This window comes from Balaenoptera physalus (genome assembly GCF_965194825.1).
Source record: "Balaenoptera physalus genome assembly, chromosome: 11".
NCBI classification, from domain to species: domain Eukaryota; kingdom Metazoa; phylum Chordata; class Mammalia; order Artiodactyla; family Balaenopteridae; genus Balaenoptera; species Balaenoptera physalus.
In genome coordinates this window covers 15,598,721-15,621,685 of record NC_138896.1, presented here as the reverse complement: position 1 = coordinate 15,621,685, position 22,965 = coordinate 15,598,721, and the positions used below count along the sequence as shown (strand labels likewise).

Here is a 22,965-nt window from a genome sequence, read left to right as displayed (position 1 = left end):
TTACCATTACTTGTTATTTCTAGGTTGGAATTTTGGTGGCAAAATATGATCAGAGGGTTTGCCATCTATTTCTCCTTCATGCTTATTTTATCCTCACTTGCCAGAATAAACAGTGAAACAGCAAAATCAGACTGCAGTTTTATTCCAATATCCATTTTATGTTCTTTGACATAACTTTTCTACAGTTAATATTAGCTCAGAAAATGAGGCATTATAATAAGATTACTTCATATTTACAGAGTGCCTTTTACTCTGAGGATTACAAAGCAGAGGTTTGAAAAGCTTATTAAATTTATATTCCTCTGCAGGTGTAGTGCACCATTGTTAATCCCATTTCACAGATAGGTAAGCTGAGGTAGAGAAGTTAGAAAGTTGCATCCAATATTTTGGGTCCTGTTGATTATTTATTTTTAGTTGTTTTCTTAAAATGACAAAAGTTTTTAAAAGTTTTTTTCATGAATTAAAGGAAGAAACAAATTATTTTTACATGTTTGGTTTTAGATTTTCCATTATTTTAAAACTATGACAAGATGGTAAGGAGAGTGATAAATCACACACTTTTAAATGATCAGATCGTTAATTATTAAAAGCTCTCAAATGTTGGAGGGGTTTGAACAACCCAGTGTTTTTCTATTGTACTTTGTCTTTCCAAGATGCTAAATGTCTCAGCAAAGGTCATTCTTGCAGGAGGCAGTAATGAAGGGGGAGTTCTGTGTGTACCCCATTTCCATGAAGTAACGCTGTACCTCAGATATACCCTCACAAATTGAATCTTATGTTATTTGCTCCATAAAAGGCTATTTGTAGGTAAAAAATTACACAGTCCCTGACAAATAGGAAGTGCTCAATATGGTGTTCGTATATCTTATTATTGCAATGTAAGCTTCTCTCTCCATTCTGAATCTGCTAAGGCCAAGTAATAGATAAATGAGAACAGAGTTCTAGTGGCCCCTGCAGAATCCTGTAGCTGAAGGAAGAGGGATTGAAAAGTCCATTTTTCTATGAGTTTTTTCCTCCCTACTGCAGCTTCTCTTTTCTGCAACTTTGCATAAACTTGGCCATTTTAACTGCCTTTCTAGACTATCTCCAACTGATAAGCTCATGGCCTGGTAACACATTGCTAAACCCAATACATATCATCAGGAGAAGTGAAGATACTGATGCCCAGTGTCTTGAGAACATAAATGTGTTCCCAAAGTGTGGCAGGGTAGGGGTGGATTAAATTTTCACAATTATTTTTCATGGTATAATAGTCATAAATGCAGATCAATGGTTTTGTGGTACTGAGTTCTGTGAATAAAAAAATAAGAAAATTTAAAACTAGTCATATCAGAATAAAAGATAAAGAACATATGATCACCTCAATAGATGCAGAAAAAGCATTTGCCAAAGTTAAACATCAATTCATGGCAAAAACTCTCCACATATAGGCATAAAAGAGAATTTCCTCAACACAGAAAAGACCAGGTATGACAAGCCCACAACTAACATCATAATCTATGAGGAAAAAACTGAAAGCTTTTCCTCTAAGATCCAGTACAAAGTAAGGATTCCCAGCTTTACCTCTTCAATTCAACATAGTACTGGAAGCACTAGCATGAGTAGTCAGACAAGAAAAGGAAATAAAAGGCATCCAAATAGGAAAGGAAGAAGCCAAAGTATCTCTGTTTGCAGATGATGTGATATGATATACCTAAAAACCTAAAGACTCCACACATGTAAAAAACCTGCTAGAACTAATTTAAAAATTCAGTAATGTTGCAGGATATGGAATCAACATACAAAAATCATTTGCATTTCTTTACACCAACAATGCTCCGTCTGAGAAGGAAATCCAGGAAACAATCCACTTACGGTAGCATCAAAAAGAATAAAATACTTTGGAATAAATTTAACCAAGGAGGCAAAAGATTTGTGCACTGAAAACTGAAAAACACTGATGAAAGAAATTAAAGAAAACACAAGTAAATGGAAAGATATACTGTGTTCATAGACTGGAAGAATTAATGATGTTAAAATATCCATACTGCCCCAAACTATACACAGATGCAACACAACCCCTCTCAAAATTCCAATGGCATTTTTCACATAAATAGAAAAAAAATTATAAAATTTGTATGGAAGTACTAAAGATCATGAATAGCCAAAACAATCTTCAGCAAGAACAAAACTGGATGCATTACACTTCCTGATTTCAAATTATATTACAAAGCTATAGTAATCAAACAGTATGGTACCAGCATAAAAACAGACACATAGACCAATGCAACAGAATAGAGAGCCCAGAAATAAACCCAAGCATATTTGGTCAGCATTTTTTCATCAAAAATATGCAATGGGGAGAAGATAGTCTTTTCAATAAATAGTGTTGGGAAAACTGGATATCCACATGCAAAAGGATGAAATTGAACCCTTATTTTATACCATACACAAAATCAACACAAAATAGTTTAAAAACTAACTTAAGACCTAAAACTGTAAAACTTGTAGAAGAAAACATAGGGAGAAAACTTCTTGACATTGGTCTTGGCAACGATTTTTTGAATGTCACAACAGAAGCTCAGGCAAAGAAAAAAAAAAAAATAAAAGCAAAACTAAGCTGTAGGACTACAACAAGCTAAAAAGCTTCTGTATGACAAAGGAAACAGTCAAAATGAAAAGGCAACTTACGAACTGGAGGAAAATATTTGCAAGTTATCTATGTGATGGCAGTTAATATCCAAAATATACAAGGAACACTTACAATTCAATAACTAAAAACCAAACAACCCAGTTAAAAAAATGGTCAAAGGACCTCAATAGATATTTTTCCCAAGAAGACATACAAATGACCAACAGGTATATGAAAAGGTACTTAACATCACTAATCATTAGGGAAATGCAAATCAAAATAACAGTGAGATATTATCTCACACGTTAGGATGGCTACTATCAGAAAGAAAGAGAGAGAGAAAGAAAGGGAAAGAAAGAAAGAAAGAGAAGGAGAGAGGGAAGGAAGGAAGAGGAAGGAAGTTGGCAAGGATGTGGAGAAAAGGGAACACTTGTACACTATTGGTGGGACTATAAAGTCATATAACCATTATGGAAAACAGTATGGAGGTTCTTCAAAAAACTTAAAATAGAATAACATATGATCCAGCAGTTCCTCATGGGAATATACCCAAAGGAAATGAAATCAGTACTTTGAAGAGATGTCTACACACCCCATGTTCATTGAAGCATTACTCACAATAGCCAAGATATAGAAACAAAGTGCTTATCAACAGATGGATGGACAAAGAACTTTCGGTGTATGCATATACAATGGAATATAATTCACCCTTAAAAAGAAGGAGATCCTGCCATTTGCAACAACATGGATAAACCTGGAGGAATTATACTAAATGAAATAAGCCAGACACAGAAAAAAAAATTGCATGATTTTACTTATGTGTGGAATCTGAAGTTGAGTACGTAGAAGCAGAGAGCAGAACAGTGGTGACCAAGGATGGGAGGGTGGGGGAAATGAGGGAATGTTGGCCAAAGGGTACAAAGTTGGAGTTATATAGGATGAATAAGTCTAGAGATCTGATGTACAGGATGATGACTATAGTTAATATTACTGTAGTCAATATTGGAAATTGTTAAGAGAGTAGATTTCATGTACTCTCATCACACATAAAAATGGTAACTGACGTGAGAAGATATGTTAATTAGCCTGATTACAGTAAAAAGTTCATGTCTGTCAAATCATCATATTGTACACCTTAGATAAATATAATTTTTGCTTAAAAACTGGGCGTATACAGGAAATCTTTTAGTACTATGAGATTTTCTGTATTCACTTGTTATTTGCAGATGCAAGTGTGTGTGTATATATATATATATATATATATATATATATATATATATATCTCGTCTTTACCTGCCTATTTGCTTCTCCTTGGAACTGTGGGGATGCCAATATTTCAGATATTTGTGTGGAAAACTTACCACTAAATTTGGGTTTTACCCAAACAAACTAAGCTTTCCTTGAGTGATTTTTTTTGATCGGCTTTTTAAGGTTATTACTGAAATAGTAACCCATTACTATGTCTAGATGTGGATCCAATTCTTCCATTCACTTGTGTCATTTCCTATGCATGGTTATCTAGCGTAGACAGAAGAAAAAGACTTAAAGTCTGAAAATAACAAATTCAGAATAACTGATTCTAGAAAATAACAAAAGTCATAATAATGGAAATTCAGTAATATAGATATAGAGTCACGTGAAATGCAAGACTTTCATGTTAAAAGAAGAAATGCTGAGATTTATATGAATTAATGTGAATTTTGCTGAGGGCAAGGTTGGCAAAGGAAGTCACCATCTTAGAGTGTCACCTTTGATGATGAAAAGTAAAGAGTCAATCCTCATACACACTGTGAAACCACATCATGCATAGAAAGAGCATGCAACTTGCAACTCGGTGATCTGGGCTACAAGTCTAGCTTTGTACTCACTAGCTCTGTGGTCCTGGAAAGTTACTTACTTTTCTTGAACCTTAGAAATATATATATTTTTTGAACCATTTTTCTCATCTCTAATTGGGGAAAATAATTCCCACTTATCTCAGAGGGACTGAGGGAATTGTACTGTACTGTGATGTACTGTATAAAATGTGTTTTCATTACTATATTATTTTGGGTTCCAACGTGAGAACTAGATACCAAAAGATGTCAGGTAATTAAAGTTTGCTACCCAATGTGGAAAAATGATTTTATTTCAGTACATTTTATAGTTTGCATATTTTTTTCCACATAGCCAGCCAATTGTTTATTACCTACTTACCAATAATTGCTTCATTTGGAATGGAAAAATGAAAAATTTCCTTCAGATTTGTAGATATCTGTTTTTCAGGAGGAGAAAACAAGATTGGCTCCTGATAACAGAAAACTATCCTGGGGTTAGGAGGGCTCTTGTTGGCCTGGCACCACTAATCCCCAGTCGGTCTCCTGAGCAGGGCATTTTGAGATCTGATAAACCGATGTGTGGCAGTACCAAGCAGAGAAATGTGAACAATCTTATGCACAAACCTTTAACCTAAGTAAATGCAACACTGTATTCCAATATATTTCAAAGGTGTTTCTTCTCTATACCAACCAGTGGGAAAGAAGGGGCTCATTTTTCGTGGGGCCAGGTTCTTATCTCTTTCCTCCAAAGTCTTATGACATTAAACATTTTAGTTTCTTGTTATACTTATCGCATGTTGCCTTGAATTCTAGTTATCCAAGCAACCGTCTTTTCATCCACATTAAGATGACTTTATCTCATGGAGTCACACAGTTGTGTCTCTACTCCTTACCAACTGTAGGATCTTGACCCTTACGTAAATTCTTCAAGCTTCAGTTTCTTCATCTGTCAAACAGGGATAATATTTCCAAGCTCAAAATGCTGTTGTATTAGTTGTAATAACATACGTAAAATATGGTACATGGTAGTTATTTAATAAGTATTAGGTTTTTTCTTAAAAACAAACTGTGTCATATTTACATGTTCCATAGTGCCTCAATCATAGTAGTTATTTAATAAGTATTTGTTGAATCAAAGAATGACAGTGACTTGTAGAGATCCCCATCAGTGCAATGAAAATCCTCCTTGCTGTGGGGATTTGTCTGACTACACCATGGCTTCTACCCTTACTGACCCCATGGACACTGTAGATTTGACCATCCAGTTTTCACTGAAGACTTCAGCACACCTGGCACCAGTGAAGTAAGACATGGAGGAAAATTGCTGGATCTCCTGGGACTGGGAAACTCAGCAACAGCAGTGAGAATTCTCTGAAAATGCCGAGTAACTATCGGGAGTGAGGAAAACAAAGTGCACTCGCTGAATGACACTGATTACAGCATTGTCTGAAAGAAAGACTTGAGAGAGGCTAAGTTCACGTTTGCTAACATGAGCCCAACTCTGGACTCACCATTCATCACTAAATATGCTCCAAACCCTCCTAAAAGCACAGTCCTCTAACACCTTTCAAGAGAGTGAATAAGGATCTGGAGACTTCATACATTTGCTAAGTCTTGGGACAGTCTCACGACTGGTCTCATAGGACAGGAATCCCTTCTTTAGGGTTTAAGAAGCCTCATTCTTAAAACTCATGGAAGCCAATAGAAGTAAAGCTGCCAAGGTCGTTTGCAAAGTCATCAACGTATTTCCCCAATTTTTCATGTGAAGCATAAAGAGACAAGAATGGAGTCAGTGGTAGAGCTCACTTTGTGAGTAGGAAGTATGGAATGGAGAATAAGATGGTGAGGTTGTATGAAGAGCATGCGTACTCAGCTATCCCCCATGACTCCTCTGACTTCATGAAGTCTTCTCTGACTTTTGACTTCTATTTTCCCTTCTCCAAACAAAAGCATCATAAAAATCTTAGGAATCCCTTCCATAGAGAGCCACGGTTGTCCTTAATAAAAATTACAGTAGAAGGACCACGGAAAGGTGTGAATGAATGAAGCCTGCTGTGATCTAACACTGTAGATGTGAGTCTGATTTCTGAATAGATCATTAAAGTAGAATAATGAAGAAAGGAGAACTCTCAAATGATGGCGTGAATGCCTCTTGGCTTTTTTTTTTTTTTTTTTCAGGTAAGGAAGGAAAAATCTGTGTGTTATCATTAGAGCATTTGATGTCAAGCAGAATGTCCCAGTATTGTGATTCAATAATCACTCTCACCATCTTTAAATAGAAGTAAAACTTATTCTAAATTGCTGGTTAGGAATCTTCTCAGAATGATCGACGGTGTATGATTAAAACTGTTGTACAGGCAATTGCTTCCACACACATCTAGGGAAGAACAGAGCATCCTAAAGGCAAGTCAGTGCTCCAAATTTGAGCCAAGATCCAAGTACTAACTGTCTTTACTTGGTCACTTTTTAAAACTAGCTTAACTAGTTAACGAATACCCCTATCTACCTTTTCATCAGAGCCTGTCTCAACTATAGAATCTGTTCAACCAAAGTATCTAATGTCTAATAACATCATTCTTTTGCCTACTCCAAGTTCTGCATAAGACCCCCTCCAATTTATCTCCCCTACTATGGCCTCATCTCCCAAGGACAGGTCCTGCTGAGAGCCTACGACTCTACGACACTTCCTACCTATGTCCATCCTCCCATTCTCAGCCAGCTCGTCTTTTCCTAGGGAACGCCTATCCTTATTCTTGCTGCAATGCATGGGCTTCCTGCTATACTTGGGCCTATTTCTCTTTGGGATCATAGAAATATACTTTTTAAAAAGCTAAGTGCAAGTATTTCCTCTATCCCAGAAGCCTGTGCCTATTACAAACCACAGTGATTAAAGATCCTGGGGTGCCAGGGGAAACTTGGGTCCACATATGACATGGGTCCATTGACAAGATTTTTACAATGTAGCAGACACAGCAGAAATGATGGGAAATCATTACAGCAACATGTGACTCTGTGAAGCTGTTTGGTATCCTAAAGCTTATATCTGGCAGTTATTGATCTTTTTTTGTTTGCTTAGAATGAGTATGCAAAATATATCCTTTGTGATAGCTAAAATAACACAAAGACTGGTACATATTTTAGCAAAATACTAACATTTTAAATAGAGTTAATATTATACTTATTCTTAATATGAACTGTTCACTCACAATAGTAGCCATTGTTAACTAGCCACACATTAATTTCTTATAATAATCACAATATACAATATATAATATAATATTTGCTCTGCACTATACCAAGTACATCACACATATTAACTCATTTAATATTCATAATAATTCCATATGGCTATTATTATTACTATATCTCTTTTTCAGATGAAAAAACTGAAGTGTATAGAGTTTAAATAAAATGCCCAAGCTCTTGTCCCTTGAAAATCCATGAGCTGGGTACCAAACTGAAGCATTATAATTGCAGGACCTGTACTCTGAATCTCTGGGCTAATGATACCAGGCAAGGGTTCTCAAAGGACGATTTCTGTGCTGAAGAAATTTACACTGCACATAATAAAGATAGGAAGAAGGAGGTCTATGTCTTTGTGACTTGGCTTCCTATAATCTTTTTTCCCAGTTTTACTGAGATATAACTGACATGTAACACTGTATTAGTTTATGCAACATAATGATTTAATATATATATATATAGTGCAATAATTACCACAATACGTTTAGTTAACATCCATCACCTTGCATAGTTAAAATTTTTTTTTCTTGTGATGAGAACTTTTAAAATCTACTCTTTTAACAACTTTCAGATATACTAAACAGCATAATCACCATGCTGTACATTACATACCCAGAACTTATTTACCTTATAACTGGAAGTTTGTACCTTTTGACCACCTTCATCCATTCCCCATCCCTCTGGCAACCACCAATCTTCTTTCTGTTTCTATGACTTGGTTTTTTTAGATTCCACGTATAAGTGAGATAATACAGTATTTGTCTTTCTCTGTCCAACTTATTTCACTTAGCATAATGCCCTCAAGGTCCATCCATGTTGTTGAAAATGACAGGATTTCCTTATTTTTTATGGATGAATAATATTCAGTTGTGTGTATATGTGTGTGTATATTTTCTTTATCCATTCATCTGCTAAAGGACACTTAGGTTGTTTCCATGTCTTGACTATTGTAACTAATGTTGCAAAGGACATGGGGATACAGATCTCTTTGAGATAGTGATTTCATTTCCTTTGAGTATATTCCCAGAAGAGGAACTGCTGAATCATATGGTATTTCTATTTTTAGTGTTTTGAGGAACCTCCATACTGTTTTCCGTAGTGGCTGTATGAATTTACATTCCCGCCAACGGTGCACAAGGGTTCCTTTTTCTCCACATCCTTGCCAACGCTTGTTATCGTTTGTCTTTTTTGATGATAACCGTTCTAACAGGTCTGAGGTGGTATCTCATTGTGTGTTGATTTTCATTTCCCTGATGATCAGTAATGTTGAGCACATTTTCATGTATCTGTTGGCCATTGGTATGAGTTCTTTATTTCTTTTGGATATTATCCTCTTTTCAGATATATGATTTGCAAATATTTTCTTCCACTTGGTAGTTTGCCTTTTCATTTTGTTGACTGTTTCCATTGTTGTGCAGAAGCTTTTTAGTTAGGCGTAGTCCCACCTTTCTTTTTTTGCCTTTGCTTTTGGTATCAAATCCAAAAAATCATTGTCAAGACGCATGTCAAGGAGCCCACCCCTTATGCTTTCTTCTAGGAGTCTTATGGTTTTCAGTTTTTTTTAATTGGAGTATAGTTGCTTTACAATATTGTGTTAGCTTATACTGTACAGCAAAGTGAATCAGCTATACGTATATATATATCCCCCTTTTTTTGGATTTCCTTCTCATTTAGGTCACCACAGAGCACTGAGTAGAGTTCCCTGAGCTGTACAGTAGGTTCTCATTAGATATCTATTTTATACATAGTATCAGTAGTGTATATTTGTCAATCCCAATCTCCCAGTTCATCCCCCCGCTTCCCCATTGGTATCCATACGTTTGTTCTCTACATCTGTGTCTCTATTTCTGCTTTGTAAATTAGATTGTCTATACCAATTTTTTCAGATTCCACATATATGCGTTAATATATGATATTTGTTTTTCTCTTACTTACTTCACTCTGTATGACAGTCTCTAGGTCCATCCATGTCTCTACAAATGACCCAATTTCATTCCTTTTTTTGGCTGAGTAATATTCCATTGTATATACGTACCACATCTTCTTTATTGATTCATCTGTCGATGTATATTTAGGTTGTTTCCATGTCTTGGCTATTGTGAACGGTGCTGCTATGAACATAGGGGTGCATGTATCTTTTTGAATTATAGTTTTGTCTGGGTATATGCCCAGGAGTGGGATTGCTGGATCATATGGTAATTCTATTTTTAGTTTTCTGAGGAAACTCCACACTGTTTTCCATAATGGTTGCACCAACTTACATTCCCACCAACAGGGTAGGAGGGTTCCCTTTTCTCCTTACCCTCTCTAGCATTTGTCATTTAGAGACTTTTTAATGATAGTCATTCTGAATGGTGTGAGGTGGTACCTCATTGTAGTTTTGATTTGCATTTCTCTAATAATTAGTGATGTTGAGCATCTTTTCATGTGCCTACTGGCCATCTGTATGTCTTCTTTGGGGAAATGTCTATTAAGGTCTTCTGCCCATTTTTGGATTGTGTTGTTTGTTTTCTTGTTGTTGAGTTGTATGAGATGTTTGTATATTTTGGAGAGTAAGCCCTTGTCTGTTGCATCATTTGCAAATATTTTCTCCTATTCTGTAGGTTGTCTTTTCATTTTTTTGTTTGTTTGTTTTTGTTGTTGTTTTTTATGGTTTCCTTTGCTGTGTAAGAGCTTGTAAGTTTGACAGGAATTTCAAAACTTTAGAGTTGAGATACAAAAAGCCAGTATTATTAAAGGGGGAGTGATTCATTACAAATCTCTACCCTTCATCAAATTAGGATATTCAAGCATGGTGTCATTTGAATGAGACCATAATGTCACTTGCATGAGCTGTCACATTACTCCTCTTCTCCACATTGGGCCAGAGTATTCTGAGAAACAGACCATCAAATGTGTAGGTAAAGGAGGGCAGGGAGTATACCTCTGGACAGAAATACCTTTAAGTGACTGAAGCAACAGTAACTAGTGGCAAAGGAAAAGAACCTGAGCAGTCAGAACACTGTTGGAGGCCTTGCACACTTTATGAAAACTTGATTACTTGCCACCTGCTAGGATGAAGGGAAGACAGAAAACTGGTTTTTTTTTTTGTTTTTTTTTTAGAAAACTGGTTTTTTTATCTTGATTCTGTCTCTACAAAGACGCTCCCTGCAGGTTTGTTTACTCCTTTAGTTTTGTCCTCAAACTGCAGACCAAGATGATTTTTTTCCGAAATATGTAATTTTGAATTAACACCGCCTGTCCCCATTCCAAATTGGCTCCCATTTTTCCTGTATCCTCCAAACACCCCCACCAATCTCTATACTGCCGTGTAGGAAAACATACCCAAAATGGGTTTGCACTATATTTAGAAAGTGTGACTTAAAAAAAATTATCAGTAGTTGTATCTGGTTTTATTGTTCCCAGATCATATCCTCCTTCTGTGCTACATTTACTTGTTAGAGAGGAGAATGTGTCATCCATGGAAGGGGAGCTGAGGTGCTGATGTGTACACAGCTACTGCCCCCATGCACAAATCAGATCCTGAACCTGAAAAGTAGGAATATCCTGGTTGGAAGCAAAACTGGATAGGAAACGTTGATCAAAATGTAAAATAGCCAATATGTCCAAGTGGTCAAAATGAGTATTTCCAGTCTACTTTAAGTGCATTTTTATGGCTAACAATTGTTACCTAATCATTTTGTTTTCCCAAATGGTTAGAATTTCAGGTCAAAAGGAGAAGTAGCTACACCTCAGTAGAGTACACCACTGAAGAGGTCATTTAAACAAACATCTCCCTTTCAAAGCTTCCAGAATGACAGATCACCCATTATCTATCTATCTAATTTTTATATCTCCATCTATATGCTAATGCACACATACTATATATTAACATGTGTATACACACACATACATAATGACAGCATGGGAATATGTCTTTGAACTGCATTTCTGTCATGCCCTTTTACTTAGTCACTTTCCCCCGAGTCCTGGACTAAGGGAAATTTTTTTTGGAGAAAGAAAAAAAAAACCCCTCTTCATCCTTCCTTTGAATTCTAGCAAGAATTTGATGTATTATGAAGCAGGAAAGCCATTTAATTTTTTTCTCTGAATTTGATATTCTGACTGTCATGGAACCTTTGTTTAGTAAAGGCAAAAATTGCAGCTACCTAGATTTTGCATGTTTGTTCACTGTTTTTAGATGGAAATCGAGGTAAAAGTTTGGATGGAATTTGAGCACTGACTATTTGACATGCTATGTACTGACATTTTCCTGCTCATTAGTTTGTGCACGTGAGCAGACAGCCTATCACTCTCCACAATACATAGGCACACTGGTATTTTGTTGTTGTGTATTATGTTTATGGAAGCCTTTCTGAAACTCTCTTAGCAGTTTGATAGCATAAATCCATATTTTAAATTTTTTGGATGATTTTTTCTACTTAATAACTGCGTGATCACTGATCACTTTTATTTTCTTCTTCTTTTTTTAAAGGACACCATTATATGTATTCTATTTATTTATTTATTTGGCTGCATTAGGTCTTCGTTGTGACATGTGGGATCTTCGCTGTAGCATGTGGGATCTTTCTTTGTGTCAAGTGGGCTTCTCTCTAGTTGTGGCATGCAGGCTTCAGAGTGTGTGGGCTCAGTAGTTGCGGCCTGCGGGCTTAGTTGTCCTGTGGCATGTGGGATCTTAGTTCCCTGACCAGGGATTGAACCCACGTCCCCTGCATTGGAAGGCGGATTCTTAAGCACTGGACCACAAGGGAAGTCCTTCACTTTTATTTTCTTCTGATATTCAAACAGACTTTTCACAAAAGAATCCAAGTTTTAAAAAAAGAAACAAGAAATGATTATACAAAGAGAAAAAGAACATGTTGAGCATTTTTACAAAGATAATAAACATGTCTCTGTTAAGAGTTTCATTACAATAAAATAGATGTTCTTCCCCTTCACCTATTGAGACACTAACAGTTTGGGTCTCCTGAATTATATTATGTTTGATAACTTCCTATTGCATTAGTGAATTTCCATTTGGCTATAAAAAATTTCCTGATAAAGCACCATTATTTCTATGGCTCTGAGGCAAAGCATAATCTGATTATGTAGCTACTTTTATTATAACTGTAGCTAATGTGATACTATACACCATATTATTACAGAAATGCTTTGTGATGTTTTCACTTTTGGAAAAGGGCAGACAGGCTCAGAGAAAGAACAACAGGAGAGACAAGGGATATTCAAACAGAACAGCAAAGTGTGCCCTTAAAAAGCAAGTTGGCTCCACAATTGTATAATGCAATTTGTTCTCCTGGGAAGAATGAAGAAAAGGTGGGGGGTGGGGGTGGGGGGAGGGGCGTTCCTTTCCTCACAAATCAGGATGACACACACTGTGTCTGAAATCAGAAATCACCTGTCTCTTATGTTTAGGATGATACCTGTCAGCAGGGATAGACAATGAAGATGAGCTCATTAGGACAGACTGGTTATCTCATTTAGACTGAGTTTACCTCTAAACCATTCAATTCCAATCCATATGTTGAGCCCCTACTAAGTCTAAGTACTATGCTAGATGGTGTAGATACAGTGGTGAAAACACCATGATCCCTATTGTTAAGCAGCACATATTATTTAATAATCAAAACACAATGTAGTGGGAGGTATGTAAATTATTAATTATCATTCCATGTAACAAGTGATATAAAAGAGGTATTGACAAGGCCTCTTGGAGGCTGAGTAGGAGTTCCAGATGGATGAGGCAGTCAGGAGTGTGTGGAACAGAAGGGAAGAGGTGGTAGTTGCTAGAAATGGTTGCAAAGGCATTGGGGGTGACAGGTTAAGGCCAGATGTGAAGGACATGACATGCTCTGAAGAGTATTCTGGACTTTATTCCATGATGGGGGTGGAGGAGGTTGTCCCCAAAGGAGCAGCAATAATAGTTCAGATTTATGTTTTGGAAAGATGTCCCTGTGAACAGAGTGCAGGATGGATAGGAGCGATAAACAACATAAAAGAGGGGAAGGCCATGAAGCTACACTAAGGTTGCTCACCAGATTTGAGGGATGCACAGATTTGCTATATGTGTTTAAGCCAAAATCAATTGAATGATTGAGGGAAAAAGTGGGAGTCAAGGGGATTGACTTGTGTGACTAGGTAACTGGTTGGCCCCATTAACTGATAAAGAAAAATCTTGCTAATGAGTTTGTTTTGGGATGTATTCATTTTGAGATCACTACCAGAATATCCAGGTGGAGTTGCCCAGCAGGCTCAAGAAAGATACCAAACTTCTGAGTTATCAGTATATTAGTGGCAGTTACAGTTTGGGAAACAGATGAAATAACAGAAGGAAGAAATGGAAGGAAAAATGAGAAAGCTGAAGATGAAAGTCTGGGAACACACATTCAGAGGGCATAAGGAAAAGAACGAGTGAGAGAACCCAAGAAGAAGTGTTCAGAGGGGGAGGAGGAGAGAAAGTAGGAAAAGGTACAGTAGCGGTTTGGCGAAGCAAGTTTCTAGGTGGAAGGATCCAACTGTGTCAGAGACCCCTGGGCAGTTAAGAAAAATAATGATGGAAAGTCCTGAAGATGCACAATTGGGAGGAATAGGAGACTGCGGAGGCAAACTACTTATTTTGAAGCTTGGTAGGCAAAAGAATGGTAAGAGGTAGAGTTGGGGTAAGGAACTTTTGTAACTGGTGAGAGCCGAGCAAGGCTGTGTGCCGAGGAAGAGAAAAACGTGCAGAGAAGGTGAAATATAAGGATTAGCCTTGGACTTGGAGAAGGATAGGTACTGATGTGAATGTAGAATGCAAAGGAGGCATGTGATGTGATATCACATGCAAACCCCATCACACATCTGTGAGACTGTGTTACCCATCTCAACCCACTTGTATGTGAAAGTTTGCCTCTTTGTGGCCACAGACTGACTCACCCCAGATTAATCATCTTATGAATGAGTATTATTGTTCATAACAATCTCTAAGTGAGGGGTTTGTCAGGGTCATCACAAACCCATCAACAATGTTATAACAACAATAACAAAACCTTCAAACCAAAGCCCCTTAACACATACTGTATTTTTTGAGTTAACAGTATTGTATTATCTTAGTGTACAAGAAATGAAAACAGGGTGATAAAACTTGAATTAACAGATAACCTCATTACTTGAAGTTTTATTTTTCCCAACCTTTAGCAAAAAAGAGGCAAATGATAAACATGTTCCTATGAAGTTCACAGAAAGAAACTTTGCAAAATTTCCTTCCCTAATTCACTCTCTGTACCGAAAAGTCCTAGGAAGATATTGTAAAATGTTATTGAACATGATACCCTGAGGCACAGAAAAATACTGGATCATTAAAGAGAGATCAAATTATGGTCAGTTTCCTACACAGTAAGGAAAGAAGGGCTGGGCCTTTAAAGATTTTCAGTGGAGCTAGAATACAATGTATTTGTTTGGCTGACCTCAGGTTAAGCAGAAAATAAAATTTATCAGAACCTCTCATTTTCACCATTCTCTGAGCACTCCAGTTAATTTAAATTTTGTACAGGGAAACAGTACAGAGTTGGTTTTTATTCTATGGTAGAGAAGTTATACTTGGTTACAGGTATGAACTTTCTAGGTATAAAGCACAGAAAGGTTTTCATCCCTGATCATAAATCTTTTCATAAGTTTTATCCAATTCACTTAAAATTATTGAAGCTATTCCTAAGGAGACACTCTGTCATTCTATACTAGTGGCACATAAGATAATTCTCACTCAATGGGGGTGTTTTCTTTGGAAAACCAGTGTTTGTCTCTGTAGAAATGAGCTTATGCAAGCTCATAGACCATGTTTCTGGTTCTGGTTTCAGCTTTGCTGTTGACATTGACAAATCCTTCACTTGTTTGGATCTCAGAGTTCTTATCTGTAATGCAAAGAGTTTGTCTAAGATAAACTTCAAGGGCCCTTTCAGATTTAAAATGCTTTGTGTCTATATTCTTTGTATTTGGCCTGAATTTTCCAATTTGGGGCTATCTCTCTTGGATCATTTCCTTCAGCTATCAAAACATCTCCCATCTTAAAATAATTTTGTTCAGTGTCCAGCATTCATCCCATTTCTCATAGCAAAACTTCTTGAGAGGGTTATCTGTATTGGTTGTCTCTCCTTCCTCACTTTCTATTCTGACTTAAACCCTCTCCAGTTGGGCTTCTGCACACATGTATCACTGAAACCACCCTTGTCATCATTGACAGTGATCTCCATCTTGCCAGATCTTTTGGTTAATTCTCTATCTTTATTTTGTTCATCTGACCTAGTTAACTGTTCCTTCCCACTTTAAAAAATTGTTTCTCTGATCTTCCATGTACCACACTTTCCTGATATTTTCTCCTACTCACTGGGCAGTAACCCCTGCTGGCTTTTCTTCTTCTCAGTCTCTAAACCAACTTGTCTAATAGAAATATAACATGAGCCACATATGTGATTTTAAATTTCCTAGTATTTAATTTCCACATTAAAAAAAGTAAAAAGAAATAGGTGAAATCAATTTTAATAATACATTTTAATTAACTCAAAATCTCCAAAATATTATTTCAGTAAGTAATCACTATAAATAATTAATGAGATACTTTACATTCTTTATATATATACTTTTTTTTTTTTAAAAGAAATTCACGTTCTTTTATTTACTTATTTATGGCTGTGTTGGGTCTTCGTTTCTGTGCGAGGGCTTTCTCTAGTTGCGGCAAGTGGGGACCACTCTTCATCGCGGTGCGCGGGCCTCTCACCATCGCGGCCTCTCTTGTTGCGGAGCACAGGCTCTAGAGCGCAGGCTCAGTAATTGTGGCTCACGGGCCCAGTTGCTCCGTGGCATGTGGGATCTTCCCAGACCAGGGCTCGAACCCGTGTCCCCTGCATTGGCAGGCGGATTCTCAACCACTGCGCCACCAGGGAAGCCCCTATATATATACTCAATCTTCACAATCTGGTGGGTATTTTACACTTATAGTGCAACCCAGTTTGGAGTAGCGTATTTCGAAAGCTGAAAAGCCACATATGGCTACTAGTGGCCAACATATTGGATGGTGCAACTCTAAATGCAGGAGTGGCCTGGGGCTCAGTCCTGAAGCCCTTTTTATTCTCCATGTATAGTCTTTCTGGGTGACCTATATTATCAGTCTTTCAATAAGCATATATTATCAGTCTTTCAATAAGGATTTCTTGGGTGCTTAACATGTGCCAGGCTACTGTGTTCTAGGTAGTAGAGGACACAATAGTGAACAAAATAGTCATAAATCCCCACCCCAACAGAGCCTATTTTCTACTAAAAGAGAGTAGACACTAAACAATATAACTGAGTTAAGTATATTGCACAAGAGAAGGTGATAAGTGCTGTGGCAGGGACAGAGGAGTGGCAGAAAAGTGGAAAGTGAAGTTAGAGAGGCAAAGAAGGGGTCAGATGATTTAGGGCTATTTTTTTTGGTATGTTATTGAAAAATCTTTGGCTTTTATCATATTGAGATGAGAAAACATTAGAAGGCTTCAAGCAAAGAAATACATGATATAACTCAAGCTGTGAAGATGATTTTGGCTGCTGTTTTGAGAATATACAATAAAAGGTCAGGGGAGAAACGTTGTCACCAGATAGGAGGCTGTTGCAATAATCTAAGCTGGAGAGGACAGTGGCTTTGATCTGTTTGTCACCAGGGGAAGTAGTGAGAAGGTATCAGGTTCAGGCCAGATATATAAACATGGGAATCATCAACACATGTCTGCTTTCTCCAATAGGATAGCTACTGGCCACATATTGCTATTTAAATTTAAATTAATTAAAATTAAAAAAATTCAGCTCCTCAGTTATACCAGCCTAGCTGTATTTCAAGTGCTCAGTATCCACATGTGGTGAGTGATACTGCAGTAGGCAGTACAGATATAGAACATTTCCATTCTCGCTGAAAGTTCTATTGGACAACATCGATACAGATGACATGTAGAGTTTTGTCCTCCTATCTCTCAAATCAACTTCCTGCTAGATGTTTCCACTGAATAATAATATTATTGTTATACGAATATATGTCAAATTATCATCATATACACAACATGGTCAGTATTTTTGATTCCAGTCTTCATCACTCTGTCTACTTTGACTTCATTTTTGCCATCCCGGTAAATGGGATCACCATCTATACTACTGAGCCAACTATGAGGTCATTCCTCATTCCTATCTTTCTCTCCCCACCCATCGCATCACTTCTAATCCATTAGCAGGTTGATTTGCTTCTACCTCTAAGACATAGCCTGACTATGACCACCGCTTAGCATCTCCACCTCAATCACATCCTCTTTCACGGGACAGCTGAGATGGCTTCCAAATTAGTGTTTTTTTCCACTCTTACAATACGGTAGAATCACCTGGGAGTTTAGAACCAAAAAAAAAAAAAAAAAAAAAAAAGCCAGGAAAAGCAATGCCTAGGTGCTACTCCATGCCCACAAGTAGAGCTTGGCTTTATAAAAGTTTCCCAGGGGCAAGGAAAGCTGAGGACCACTTTTACCCTATCCTCTGCCACCACTTCCCATTGTCTACTCGCCAGATAGGAGCCAGAGTGACCTTTCTAAATAGTAAACCAGATCATGTTATTCCCTCTCCTGAAACTTTCTCATCATCTCTCATTGCTCTGAAAAGAATTCGGAACTCCTGACGCTACAAGATCTGGCCCTGAATGTTTCTCCAGTCTGCTTTTGCCTGGCGGACACCTATGGTTGTCACTTCCTCTGGGAGGTGCCCTGTCCTTCTCATCTTAACCAGCCCTTCTCTCCTCCCCCAGCACCTTTCTCAATCACTCCCCTTCCCAATTCCCTGGTTTATTTTCTTTATGGACTCTATTGCTCTCTGAAATTGTTACCAAATGCAAGTTCACGTTCCCCTACGCATTGTGAGGCCAAACAATACAGAAATGTCAGAGTTTGGAGCTGGGTAAGGTTTATTGCAGGGCCATGCAAGGAGAAAGGGGGCTCATGTCCCCTGCAGATGCCAAACTCCCCAAAGGATTTCAGCAAAGCATTTTTAAAGGTCGGGTGAGGGAGGAGGGTCACAGGGTATGTGATCAGCTCATGCACAGTTCTCTGATTGGTTGATTGTGAGGTAACAAGGTGGTTAACATTACCTGCCTGTAGGTCCAGGACTACGTGGTCATGATCATCAAATAGTTAATTACTTCCATTTGGTGGTGGTTTTTAGCATCTGAAAAACTCAGTAAATATGCATGAGATACTATTATCTGGGTACTTAAGAGAGGAGCTACAGCAGATGATATGGGGAAGGGGTCTGTCCCGGGAGGCCTCATAGGTTCCTGCTCGTTTACACTATGATCATGTTTAATACTTTTCTGATCTGTTGTTTATCTCCCCGACTAGAACCTATAGTCCATAAGAACAAGGAACATTTATCTATTTATCTCTAGCACTAGAACAGAACCTGGCAACAAATAAATATTTTTGAATGACCCCATTCAATTGCTTCATTTAATACATATTTTAAAAGATTTAGAATCTTCAGGGAAAAGACAATGATTACAATGATGATAATAACGTACTCAGCAACAGCTATGATTTATAGAGTGCTTACTATGTGTTAGGCACTGTGTTTATTTCAATACACCCATTTTATGGATAAGAACACTGGGATTTAGAAAGGCAAAGTAACTTGATTGGGGCCACCAGGATAGTAAGTATGAGAAGCCAGATCTGGAACTGGGATCTGTCTGAGGCCAAGGTCCTAAATCTTAAAAAACAAACAAAAAAACCCCCCCAAAACCAAACTTGTAGCCATTTAATAAGTATTTATGAAATAAATAGAATAAATGGCAGTTGATGCATTTTAGAAACTTGTCAAATACTGATACTTAATGATTAGGAAAAACAATATACTTCATCTTCTCTTCCCATATAGACCTTGGGTCACTGTTGCATCCTTTTGCCCCTGTAAAGAACTCAAGTGCTGGCCTGCATTCCTCTTTCGCCAGTTATTTTGTGCAACATGCTGTTCTAGCCCAAAGAATTCCATCTCCTAGCAGCTACCAGGGTTACTTGCAGCCTCAACGATCTTCCTTTGAGAGAGGGAAAAATCCCTTAACTTTGTAACACAGTCCAGCGATGCATGAGAAGCCTTTGTCAAACCGTAAGGGGGAAAAAAGGAAAATAAAAATACCGTTCTCCTCTGGAATGTCTCCTAGGACTAGTGAAAAATGCTAATTCTGACAACAGCGAAGTCATTTAAAAATCAAAGCACCTTTGAATTATATTCAAAATGAGATTAAAATGAGAAGTGGTGCAAGAAAATAATTATATTCTTCGAATCTAGGAGCATCTTATCCCCTCCAGCTCTGTCCTCCTGGTGTATGAAGCCCTCGATGTTTCCCCCAGGAATGATTTTCCCGTAACTCATCCTAGATACGCTTTGGTTCCGTTTGCCGGAAAAGGTAGAGGGCTGCAAGGCTTTTCTTGATTGCCCCGGAACAGGCTGATGGGAAGTTCGAGCCTTCCCTCCTTTCTGTAAAAAGCCCCCAACGGTGCAGCGTTTTCATTTTTAATTACTCCAAGCTTGGTGTGCATAGGGGTGCTTACTGGCCTCGACTAAACGGACTGGATCTGGAGGCTCCAGGAGATCAAGTTCAAAGTGGGTCAGAGCGCTTACAGAATGTGAATTTCTCCTTCCCAGCACAGGCCTAAGCTCTCCACACCCCGCCTCGCGCCTCCGAGCCCCTCACCCTGCTGCGGAGACGCCCCTCTCCCCCGGGCATCCAGGAAGCGGTGGGCCCGGGGGATGCGCCCTGGGAAAAGGGCAAGGATCCCAGGCCGCGCGATCTATCCCCAGGCACGCCTGGCTCCCACGTCCCCGGGCCGCCCCCGCCCCGAGCGAGCCCGGCCCGCGCCCCAAGGCTCCGGGGGCCCGTCCGCATTCTTCTGCAGCCAGATGACGGCCCTCGGGGCGCCCCTTCTTCCCGGCGCGCCGCTACCAGGGCGCGGGGGGCGGGAGCTGCGCCCCAGCCCGCGGCCCAGATGGCCCGGCAGCCCCGAGCGGGGACATTTTCTCAGGCTTTCAAAGAGAGCACTTTCTTTCCTGCCTAATATTTAGCTCCTTCAAATGCAAATGGAGAGGTTTCGCTCCAAGGTTAGCATAACAATTATGGGAAAGCTTTAAATCTGATGCGTTTGTTTACACGATGAAAGGCCGGCAGGATCCGAAAGCTCGGAGGCCCCGGCTTTTCAGCGACTATTTTCTAACTGGTGCCCTGCGAGTCAATTTTAGATCACAAAGAAAACCAATTTATAGGACGGTGGAGGCTAATTTTGGAGGGAGTTCGACGTTATTATCATGTTTTTTTAAATGACCGCTGCTGAAATAGTGATTTTTTTGGTCCCCCTTTTTCATCGTGAAGTTTGGTGGGAGGTAATTGGTGTTGGTGACGGGCAGGAAGGTCTTCGTTCCTGGGGACGATGGGAACCGAACATGGGGCTAACGCAGGTAGAGGATTTTCCAGGGACCTGGTGGGATTTTAGCCTAACACGCGTAAAAGTGTCTTTCAGTGTGCTTGTCAAAGAAGCTGAACTCTTTTCGATTTGGCTTAAATGGTTTGGTGTTTCAAAAAGGGTTGTCTGGTTTTAGCTACAACCTCAGACTAAGAGTTCAGGGAATGCCATTCCCTCACTGTAAAACCATTGATTTCCAGATCTTGACAGTGAGAACTGGGCCTGGCCCATTGGAAGTGTCTCAGCTCTGCTGGGAGGGGGGAAAGATGACCCTCAGGGCCTGCTGAATCAGCAAGAAAGAAATCTCAGGCTTTTTTTTGTTTGTTTTTACTCTTCGACCTTCCAGGAGACTTTTTCCAGCCCTCCCTCCTGGCACACAAAGGAGAGCTCTTATATGCGATGCTGTGAGATCTCCGTCTATTAGGGTCTTCTCAGTGTGAGGCCCAGGAGAGAATGAAGACCCTTGGGAGCTTGTTAAATCTATTAGCTTCATTGATAATATATTAGAAAATGTTTTGTAAGCACTACAATCTACAATCCTGTAACACTGAAAGTTTATGAGGATGGAGTATTTAAGAGTATTATTCCATTTGGGGAGTATTTATTGACCAACATAAATATGTCATTTTCAGTGTGAAGATTAAGTGACAAAACCATTTCTTTTCTTGAATTATTTCTACAGGTGAACTGAAATACCTGTCCTGACAGTGGGACCAGGGCAAGCATGGATGGTGCTATTATTGGACAGGTACAAAGCAGTAGTGTTCAACCTGAGTGTGTAGCAGAATCACCTGAGGGTCTTGTTAAACCGGATGGCTGGGCCTCACCCCCCAGCTGTCTGATGGAGTAGGTCTGGGGTGGAGCCTGAGAATTTCCATTTCGCACAAGTTGCCAGGTGATACTGATGCCCTCTTCCCAGGACCACACTTGTAGAACCACTAGCAGAAAAGAATCAGAACTGTATTATTTTGAGAGAACCTAATAGGATAAAGCAGTTTCCTCTTTGCAAGAATAGCTTAGAGAAAAAGAATAGCTACTGATTGCTACTAGGAATTAAGATTGAGGAACTATTCTTAAATTTAAACATTTCTCTGATCTGGGTTTTTAAAGATTATTGGCTTGGCCTATTTAGGAACTCAAAGTGAAGTGAAGTCTTCCTGAGTAGTGTTAGAAAAACACTATTTGGCCCTGCTAGCGAGATGAATGGGTTCTCAGCAGATGGTGGTATATTAATTAAATATATATTTTTTCTGATATTCAGGTACATGGAATTTGCCCCTTGGTCATCTTAGTAATCATGCCCCTCTTATGAATTACCCTATGATATGGCCTTTTCTGGAGTGTTTTCTTTCTCTGAAACCCTAGACTACAGGGTCCTTCTCCTTACTAAGACCCCTCTTCAAACCCAAGTGCCAAAATAAGCCTTCAAGACAGAGAAGTTGAGATTTTCATGAAATCTTAACTGTTTTAAAATGAAATCTTAAAACCCCCTCTCATTCATCTAACCATCTGATGTAATCAAACATACTTATATGCTTATGTTTAGCGTCTGTATTTGACCTTAGTGTCATCAATATGTGTCTTCCTGCTTTATTTTAAATTGCATATCCTGTGAAGGAGAGACATTTTAATTCTCACTTTTCATAGTGCTTAGTATGAAGCCACACAGACGTAGATACATAAAAACAAATGATTTTAATGACGATGATGATGTCTCATTAAGTGGCTTGACATGAAGTTAGGGTCTCTTTACATGCTACTAAAATATATAGATGAAAATATATCTTCTAGATAAAGTCACTTG

At 38.6% G+C, this 22,965-nt stretch overlaps 1 long non-coding RNA gene across 1 annotated transcript in view; it reads left to right on the top strand.

Moving 5' to 3' along the window:
- Positions 1-22,965, top strand: part of LOC309638858 — a 63,411-nt gene that overhangs the window by 13,099 nt on the left and 27,347 nt on the right. The window contains exon 2 of the long non-coding RNA XR_014251359.1: positions 21,844-21,909. This is a non-coding gene — a long non-coding RNA (uncharacterized lncRNA). The remainder of the gene's footprint in view (positions 1-21,843; positions 21,910-22,965) is intronic.